This window comes from Chenopodium quinoa, unplaced genomic scaffold (assembly GCF_001683475.1).
Source record: "Chenopodium quinoa cultivar QQ74 unplaced genomic scaffold, ASM168347v1, whole genome shotgun sequence".
NCBI classification, from domain to species: Eukaryota; Viridiplantae; Streptophyta; class Magnoliopsida; order Caryophyllales; family Amaranthaceae; genus Chenopodium; species Chenopodium quinoa.
In genome coordinates, this window is record NW_018744593.1 from 3,739,465 (window position 1) to 3,750,207 (window position 10,743).

Sequence of the window (10,743 nt, forward strand, 5' to 3'; positions counted from 1 at the left end):
CAAATTGTGTTTTTTATATTACAAATAATGTTCCTTTATCATTAAGATGAATATTATAACTAAATATAAAAATTAAAAAAATGGTGATAAAATGTGATCAATGTTTTAGAGAATATTTTAAAAGAAAATGATTGAAATAATTTGGAAACTGATAATTTGAAAGTGAAATTTTAAATTTTGAAGTTTGAATTTTTGAAATTTGAAAAGGAAACCTTGAATTATTTTTAGTTGAAAATAATTTTAGATAAAGAAATTCTGAAAACTGAATATTTTGGAATGATTTGACGCTAAATGCATGGTAAAAACCAATTATTAACTATCTTTTACCTTATTTATAAACTATTTCTCAGAAATAAATTGTGTTTTTTTAAATTTTAATTTTGCGTTCTTTTATAAATTCATAATATTTTTTTTTTTTGGTGTTTAGAGAGCCCAGAGGTGTTTAGAGAGGCATAAGGGCAGAGATGAGAATCGTTCCCAGGATCTCCTAGAATCAGGAGGGAAGCTCTAACCACTTGAGATATACCCTACTCTCTATAAATTCATAATGTTCTTTATAATTATAAGTCATATTCCTTTTGCTTAATCCGGGTGTACCATCTGCATAGTACACCCGGATGCGCGAACCACCAATTGTTCTCCTTCCCCTATATTATTCTAAGAAATTTTTGAGTTGTTACACCTTAAACTTTATTAAGGCAGTGGATACATATGGTTTTTTTTATTTGCTACTTTTGCATTTAAAATTAAATTCTCTTAATGTTCATTCCAAATTAATATTAAAAATTATTCCTTCACAAATTTAATAAATAAAATAAAATTAAAAAAATCAAATTTTCCTGTTTTGGTTTAGAAAGCTGAGTATTGCTCGAAGATTAACTATTTACTTACTAGTTTTAGGACTCGAGCTATGCTTGCGATACTTGTATGAAAACTTGTAAATCAATCTAATTAGGCTCACTCAAGCTAATTAGTAATACTTAGATCAGGTCTCTAAACAACTTTTTCATTTAAAATATATAGAAAATGTTGGCTTTGAAATTGGAAATTTATAATAATATTAATAGATTAAATTGGAAATAATAACTAATATTTTATTAGGGATTAACAGTCATATTCGTTTTAATTAAAAAATGTATCTAATCCATATTACTTTAAATTTATTTATTTTTGTTAAGAGAGAGAAATTGAGTTGCTATAGAGCGAGAAACTATGGTAAATTTTGAATTTCGAAGTGATCCTATTTTATTACGGAGTTGATTCATTTTACAGTTCTAATAAATCATATAATCAAAAGATGTAATTGACTAATTCGTTGTTGGGAGAAAAGGTATTTTGCAATTTTTCAATTATTTTTTCTTTCTTCCTGTTATTTTATGAGGTTGAAGATGATGTTATTCATATTATGATGAATGTTCTTTTATCATTTCTTGGATCCATATTTTTTGAATTGAAATGGAATATGTTCTTTAAATCTGATTAATATATTTATTCTTTGAGTCTGAACAATATTTTCTTTATATTACAAACAATAGTTTTTAAAGGTATTTATAATAGACTAAACATGTTGTTAACATATCAATAATACATACAAATTGTGTTTTTTATATTACAAATAATGTTCCTTTATCATTAAGATGAATATTATAACTAAATATAAAAATTAAAAAAATGGTGATAAAATGTGATCAATGTTTTAGAGAATATTTTAAAAGAAAATGATTGAAATAATTTGGAAACTGATAATTTGAAAGTGAAATTTTAAATTTTGAAGTTTGAATTTTTGAAATTTGAAAAGGAAACCTTGAATTATTTTTAGTTGAAAATAATTTTAGATAAAGAAATTCTGAAAACTGAATATTTTGGAATGATTTGACGCTAAATGCATGGTAAAAACCAATTATTAACTATCTTTTACCTTATTTATAAACTATTTCTCAGAAATAAATTGTGTTTTTTTAAATTTTAATTTTGCGTTCTTTTATAAATTCATAATATTTTTTTTTTTGGTGTTTAGAGAGCCCAGAGGTGTTTAGAGAGGCATAAGGGCAGAGATGAGAATCGTTCCCAGGATCTCCTAGAATCAGGAGGGAAGCTCTAACCACTTGAGATATACCCTACTCTCTATAAATTCATAATGTTCTTTATAATTATAAGTCATATTCCTTTTGCTTAATCCGGGTGTACCATCTGCATAGTACACCCGGATGCGCGAACCACCAATTGTTCTCCTTCCCCTATATTATTCTAAGAAATTTTTGAGTTGTTACACCTTAAACTTTATTAAGGCAGTGGATACATATGGTTTTTTTTATTTGCTACTTTTGCATTTAAAATTAAATTCTCTTAATGTTCATTCCAAATTAATATTAAAAATTATTCCTTCACAAATTTAATAAATAAAATAAAATTTAAAAAATCAAATTTTCCTGTTTTGGTTTAGAAAGCTGAGTATTGCTCGAAGATTAACTATTTACTTACTAGTTTTAGGACTCGAGCTATGCTTGCGATACTTGTATGAAAACTTGTAAATCAATCTAATTAGGCTCACTCAAGCTAATTAGTAATACTTAGATCAGGTCTCTAAACAACTTTTTCATTTAAAATATATAGAAAATGTTGGCTTTGAAATTGGAAATTTATAATAATATTAATAGATTAAATTGGAAATAATAACTAATATTTTATTAGGGATTAACAGTCATATTCGTTTTAATTAAAAAATGTATCTAATCCATATTACTTTAAATTTATTTATTTTTGTTAAGAGAGAGAAATTGAGTTGCTATAGAGCGAGAAACTATGGTAAATTTTGAATTTCGAAGTGATCCTATTTTATTACGGAGTTGATTCATTTTACAGTTCTAATAAATCATATAATCAAAAGATGTAATTGACTAATTCGTTGTTGGGAGAAAAGGTATTTTGCAATTTTTCAATTATTTTTTCTTTCTTCCTGTTATTTTATGAGGTTGAAGATGATGTTATTCATATTATGATGAATGTTCTTTTATCATTTCTTGGATCCATATTTTTTGAATTGAAATGGAATATGTTCTTTAAATCTGATTAATATATTTATTCTTTGAGTCTGAACAATATTTTCTTTATATTACAAACAATAGTTTTTAAAGGTATTTATAATAGACTAAACATGTTGTTAACATATCAATAATACATACAAATTGTGTTTTTTATATTACAAATAATGTTCCTTTATCATTAAGATGAATATTATAACTAAATATAAAAATTAAAAAAATGGTGATAAAATGTGATCAATGTTTTAGAGAATATTTTAAAAGAAAATGATTGAAATAATTTGGAAACTGATAATTTGAAAGTGAAATTTTAAATTTTGAAGTTTGAATTTTTGAAATTTGAAAAGGAAACCTTGAATTATTTTTAGTTGAAAATAATTTTAGATAAAGAAATTCTGAAAACTGAATATTTTGGAATGATTTGACGCTAAATGCATGGTAAAAACCAATTATTAACTATCTTTTACCTTATTTATAAACTATTTCTCAGAAATAAATTGTGTTTTTTTAAATTTTAATTTTGCGTTCTTTTATAAATTCATAATATTTTTTTTTTTGGTGTTTAGAGAGCCCAGAGGTGTTTAGAGAGGCATAAGGGCAGAGATGAGAATCGTTCCCAGGATCTCCTAGAATCAGGAGGGAAGCTCTAACCACTTGAGATATACCCTACTCTCTATAAATTCATAATGTTCTTTATAATTATAAGTCATATTCCTTTTGCTTAATCCGGGTGTACCATCTGCATAGTACACCCGGATGCGCGAACCACCAATTGTTCTCCTTCCCCTATATTATTCTAAGAAATTTTTGAGTTGTTACACCTTAAACTTTATTAAGGCAGTGGATACATATGGTTTTTTTTATTTGCTACTTTTGCATTTAAAATTAAATTCTCTTAATGTTCATTCCAAATTAATATTAAAAATTATTCCTTCACAAATTTAATAAATAAAATAAAATTTAAAAAATCAAATTTTCCTGTTTTGGTTTAGAAAGCTGAGTATTGCTCGAAGATTAACTATTTACTTACTAGTTTTAGGACTCGAGCTATGCTTGCGATACTTGTATGAAAACTTGTAAATCAATCTAATTAGGCTCACTCAAGCTAATTAGTAATACTTAGATCAGGTCTCTAAACAACTTTTTCATTTAAAATATATAGAAAATGTTGGCTTTGAAATTGGAAATTTATAATAATATTAATAGATTAAATTGGAAATAATAACTAATATTTTATTAGGGATTAACAGTCATATTCGTTTTAATTAAAAAATGTATCTAATCCATATTACTTTAAATTTATTTATTTTTGTTAAGAGAGAGAAATTGAGTTGCTATAGAGCGAGAAACTATGGTAAATTTTGAATTTCGAAGTGATCCTATTTTATTACGGAGTTGATTCATTTTACAGTTCTAATAAATCATATAATCAAAAGATGTAATTGACTAATTCGTTGTTGGGAGAAAAGGTATTTTGCAATTTTTCAATTATTTTTTCTTTCTTCCTGTTATTTTATGAGGTTGAAGATGATGTTATTCATATTATGATGAATGTTCTTTTATCATTTCTTGGATCCATATTTTTTGAATTGAAATGGAATATGTTCTTTAAATCTGATTAATATATTTATTCTTTGAGTCTGAACAATATTTTCTTTATATTACAAACAATAGTTTTTAAAGGTATTTATAATAGACTAAACATGTTGTTAACATATCAATAATACATACAAATTGTGTTTTTTATATTACAAATAATGTTCCTTTATCATTAAGATGAATATTATAACTAAATATAAAAATTAAAAAAATGGTGATAAAATGTGATCAATGTTTTAGAGAATATTTTAAAAGAAAATGATTGAAATAATTTGGAAACTGATAATTTGAAAGTGAAATTTTAAATTTTGAAGTTTGAATTTTTGAAATTTGAAAAGGAAACCTTGAATTATTTTTAGTTGAAAATAATTTTAGATAAAGAAATTCTGAAAACTGAATATTTTGGAATGATTTGACGCTAAATGCATGGTAAAAACCAATTATTAACTATCTTTTACCTTATTTATAAACTATTTCTCAGAAATAAATTGTGTTTTTTTAAATTTTAATTTTGCGTTCTTTTATAAATTCATAATATTTTTTTTTTTGGTGTTTAGAGAGCCCAGAGGTGTTTAGAGAGGCATAAGGGCAGAGATGAGAATCGTTCCCAGGATCTCCTAGAATCAGGAGGGAAGCTCTAACCACTTGAGATATACCCTACTCTCTATAAATTCATAATGTTCTTTATAATTATAAGTCATATTCCTTTTGCTTAATCCGGGTGTACCATCTGCATAGTACACCCGGATGCGCGAACCACCAATTGTTCTCCTTCCCCTATATTATTCTAAGAAATTTTTGAGTTGTTACACCTTAAACTTTATTAAGGCAGTGGATACATATGGTTTTTTTTATTTGCTACTTTTGCATTTAAAATTAAATTCTCTTAATGTTCATTCCAAATTAATATTAAAAATTATTCCTTCACAAATTTAATAAATAAAATAAAATTAAAAAAATCAAATTTTCCTGTTTTGGTTTAGAAAGCTGAGTATTGCTCGAAGATTAACTATTTACTTACTAGTTTTAGGACTCGAGCTATGCTTGCGATACTTGTATGAAAACTTGTAAATCAATCTAATTAGGCTCACTCAAGCTAATTAGTAATACTTAGATCAGGTCTCTAAACAACTTTATCATTTAAAATATATAGAAAATGTTGGCTTTGAAATTGGAAATTTATAATAATATTAATAGATTAAATTGGAAATAATAACTAATATTTTATTAGGGATTAACAGTCATATTCGTTTTAATTAAAAAATGTATCTAATCCATATTACTTTAAATTTATTTATTTTTGTTAAGAGAGAGAAATTGAGTTGCTATAGAGCGAGAAACTATGGTAAATTTTGAATTTCGAAGTGATCCTATTTTATTACGGAGTTGATTCATTTTACAGTTCTAATAAATCATATAATCAAAAGATGTAATTGACTAATTCGTTGTTGGGAGAAAAGGTATTTTGCAATTTTTCAATTATTTTTTCTTTCTTCCTGTTATTTTATGAGGTTGAAGATGATGTTATTCATATTATGATGAATGTTCTTTTATCATTTCTTGGATCCATATTTTTTGAATTGAAATGGAATATGTTCTTTAAATCTGATTAATATATTTATTCTTTGAGTCTGAACAATATTTTCTTTATATTACAAACAATAGTTTTTAAAGGTATTTATAATAGACTAAACATGTTGTTAACATATCAATAATACATACAAATTGTGTTTTTTATATTACAAATAATGTTCCTTTATCATTAAGATGAATATTATAACTAAATATAAAAATTAAAAAAATGGTGATAAAATGTGATCAATGTTTTAGAGAATATTTTAAAAGAAAATGATTGAAATAATTTGGAAACTGATAATTTGAAAGTGAAATTTTAAATTTTGAAGTTTGAATTTTTGAAATTTGAAAAGGAAACCTTGAATTATTTTTAGTTGAAAATAATTTTAGATAAAGAAATTCTGAAAACTGAATATTTTGGAATGATTTGACGCTAAATGCATGGTAAAAACCAATTATTAACTATCTTTTACCTTATTTATAAACTATTTCTCAGAAATAAATTGTGTTTTTTTAAATTTTAATTTTGCGTTCTTTTATAAATTCATAATATTTTTTTTTTTGGTGTTTAGAGAGCCCAGAGGTGTTTAGAGAGGCATAAGGGCAGAGATGAGAATCGTTCCCAGGATCTCCTAGAATCAGGAGGGAAGCTCTAACCACTTGAGATATACCCTACTCTCTATAAATTCATAATGTTCTTTATAATTATAAGTCATATTCCTTTTGCTTAATCCGGGTGTACCATCTGCATAGTACACCCGGATGCGCGAACCACCAATTGTTCTCCTTCCCCTATATTATTCTAAGAAATTTTTGAGTTGTTACACCTTAAACTTTATTAAGGCAGTGGATACATATGGTTTTTTTTATTTGCTACTTTTGCATTTAAAATTAAATTCTCTTAATGTTCATTCCAAATTAATATTAAAAATTATTCCTTCACAAATTTAATAAATAAAATAAAATTTAAAAAATCAAATTTTCCTGTTTTGGTTTAGAAAGCTGAGTATTGCTCGAAGATTAACTATTTACTTACTAGTTTTAGGACTCGAGCTATGCTTGCGATACTTGTATGAAAACTTGTAAATCAATCTAATTAGGCTCACTCAAGCTAATTAGTAATACTTAGATCAGGTCTCTAAACAACTTTTTCATTTAAAATATATAGAAAATGTTGGCTTTGAAATTGGAAATTTATAATAATATTAATAGATTAAATTGGAAATAATAACTAATATTTTATTAGGGATTAACAGTCATATTCGTTTTAATTAAAAAATGTATCTAATAAAATGTAGGGTATGCCCCTTAGTCAAGTTAGAGTACATTACATGTTTTTTTTACGGTAAAATATAGGGTGGGCCCCCACCCTATCACAGGAATAGGGAGATTGGGTGAGGAATCAAACCCCCAACCACTTGGTGGGAAGAAGGAGGGACTAACCATCCCTCCATGATCTCCTTATTCCTCATTAAAGTAGATCACAACTATAAATTAGATCACATATTCAATAGTTGGCTTAGTTAATTTTAATTTGACCTTACATATATATACAAAAGAATATAAATTTGCTTTAGTTGAACCCAATTATTGTAACTTATACAGAATACTACTTCCTCCGTTTTTATTTACCTGATTTATAGCCCTTTGACAAGCAATTTAAGGAAGAGATTAAAGAAGATAAACTTAAGCTAAATAAAAAAAAAATAATACTATATAACCCCAATATATCCCTTTTATTCTTTAATTAACTCCTTCAATTGTGTGCCATGGGACAATATAGGTCAAGTAAATTGAAACGAAGGAATTACTTTTTTTTAAGTTAATACGGAGTGCTATATCAGGTATCACAAATCTCTGTATTATAAAAGAAGGGGGAAGACTTGGTGTCCACCAAAAATGTCTATAATACCCCTCCTCCCTTGAATATAGAATTGAGATAATGAGGTGAAAAAAGCCAATTGATTAGCCTAAAAAAAGATTAATCAATTAGTAAACAATCACACCTATATAAAAAAAAAGGGATGTTTTGTGAAAAACTACCACCTATTAAAGTCCAGATTTTTTCGAAAAACTTTCTAATAAAAAAATGTTGTAATTAACTACCTATTAAAACATAAAATGTTGTAATTGACTACCTCCACCGGATTCTCACGTTTCATTATTTTTCTTCGGCGTTAACTTGGTCACGTGACACTTAATGACTCTTTTCCTCCCTTTTTTCCCCCAAAATTTTCCGCCTAACCCCTATTTCAGCCTTATAAAAAAAAAACCCTAATTGTAGTTCTTATATTCAATCTTTGAGGCAAATTCTCCTTCTGCAGGTTCAATTTAGGTTGATTCTTGGTAATTTATGTTTATGTAATGGTTTTCGATTGAATCCATTTATCAATTGATGAATTTTTTCCCCAAAACGTCGTGTTCATGAAATTAGGGTTTGTTTTTTACGCAAATTGTTTACCTTGATTGTAGGTGCGAATGGCTTCACCCTCCAATGCGAAATGCAAGTGTGGAATACCTATTGTGAGGATGACATCGTGGACTCATGACAATCCTGGGAGGGAGTTTGAAGCTTGTTAGTTTTATATTCCTAAAACTAATCAAAGGGGTTGCAAATACTTTCATTGGGTGGACGAAGGAGTCATTGACTGGCAAAGGGATATTACTAATCAATTGCTTGCTGAAAAGCATCTTCTTACAGGTGAAGTAGTTGTATTGTAGAATAGAGTATGCTGCCTGGAAGCTGAGAAGAAGAGGATCATGGATGAAGCAAAAAACATGAAATTCAAGTTGAAGAAAAAGACCAATGCTCAATTTAGTGCTGTAGGAACTATAGGTGTAGTTGTTGTTGTATCTATTGTAGTGAGTTTCACGATGGTTAAACTCTTAAGTTAGGTTCTTTATGCCTCTATTTTAGTGGTGTTTTAATATTGAGCATCCTAAGATGTTAGCTCAATGATAACTTGTTATTTTGTATGATTTTAAAGTGATTTTGAGCCTTAGAATTGTGGGAAATCAATGCTTAGTTCACTAATTACTCTATTTTTATGCATTTTTTGTGTATCATATGCTTCACGGGTTTGCTAGTGTTTTGGTGCATATTTAGGTATAAATATGGCACTTTGAAGCTTTTGGAAAAAGAAGAAAAGAAGTTGGAGACAAGAAGAGGAAATAAGGGAGCTATGGAAGAATGAAAGAAGCAAGGAAAAGTGTACAAGAGTGAAATAAGAGCATTTGGAAGGGTTTTGGAAGGATTTTTTCACTAAGGTCAACTTCAAATGACTATAACTTTTTTTTTCTACTCAAGTTTTTGAAGTGATTCAAATTGGAGATTAAATTTCATCTCAAGAGCTATCCAACGAATGCTTACATGCCTTATTCCAATGAGTAATGAAGAAGTTATGACCTTCCGAAATAAAGCTGTTTCGCCAGAAAAAGCTGCACGTCCGTGCCAATTGATGCACGTCCGTGCCAATTCATGCACGTCCGTGTCAATTGATGCACGTCCGTGCAAGGTCAGGCAGTAGCTATTGTTCTCATTTTAACAGGTCTGCACGTCCGTGCAACCTTTGGCACGTCCGTGCCGACCTGTAGACGGGCCGATTCTTGGTTTCTCCGTCCTTTTACTTGGGGGTTATATAATATCCCTTTAGCTTCATTTGTAAGGGGGGGGATATTCTTAGTTTATTTTTAGCTTAGGTTAGGGTTTTTTGAGAGAGAAACTCTCATTTTCTAGAGAGAGAAAGTGAGAAAATCTTGTTGAAAGCTTGGAATATGAAGAATTGAAGGAAGGAGACTTGAAGATTTGGATACTCCTTGCAATATCAATGAGAATTTCTTACTCTCTCTCCTATTTTGTTATTCTATTTACTTATTTTTGTATCTTTTCATCCTTAATTACTTGTTTATGTTAGATTAGTGTTTGTTTATGTTCTTAGTTGTTAATTCCTTTAGTTTTGCAATTTATTATGATTTGTGAGTAGTTCTTTTACTTGGGATTGTTGAAATCATTGATGAATTCACAAATACTTGTTTGTATGTGTTGATTTAGCTAATGTGGGATGTTAATTAGTTGAGCTTAAGTGGTTTCATTGTTAGTTCTTGTAAGTGGCCATTGCTAGTACTATTGATCTAAGCTTTCTCAACGAAGGATCGAGAGATGAACTTGAGTTAGCTCCCTTATGCTTGATTGACCCGAAATTCCATGAGAATAGGAATTTCCGATCAAGGGAATGTTTATGTCATCGTGATTATGCTTTAACACTTGTTTTATGCTTTGTAACCACGAGAGTAGGTTGTATTCATGATTCAAGTAATCCCTCTAGCTTGAGAGAGTAGTTGGGTGCCTTAGATGACTTCCCCTAATTTTATCCCCAAATTGCTATGTCTTGTATGTTAAATTGTAGTTTGTGAATGACTTAATTGGTGGATACCTTCCCGAGATCCTCTTTATTATTGTTTGTAGTTTTTCTTCATAACTCATAACCCAAAAAGACTTGACTTAGCTTATCACAAATCGATATTTGTT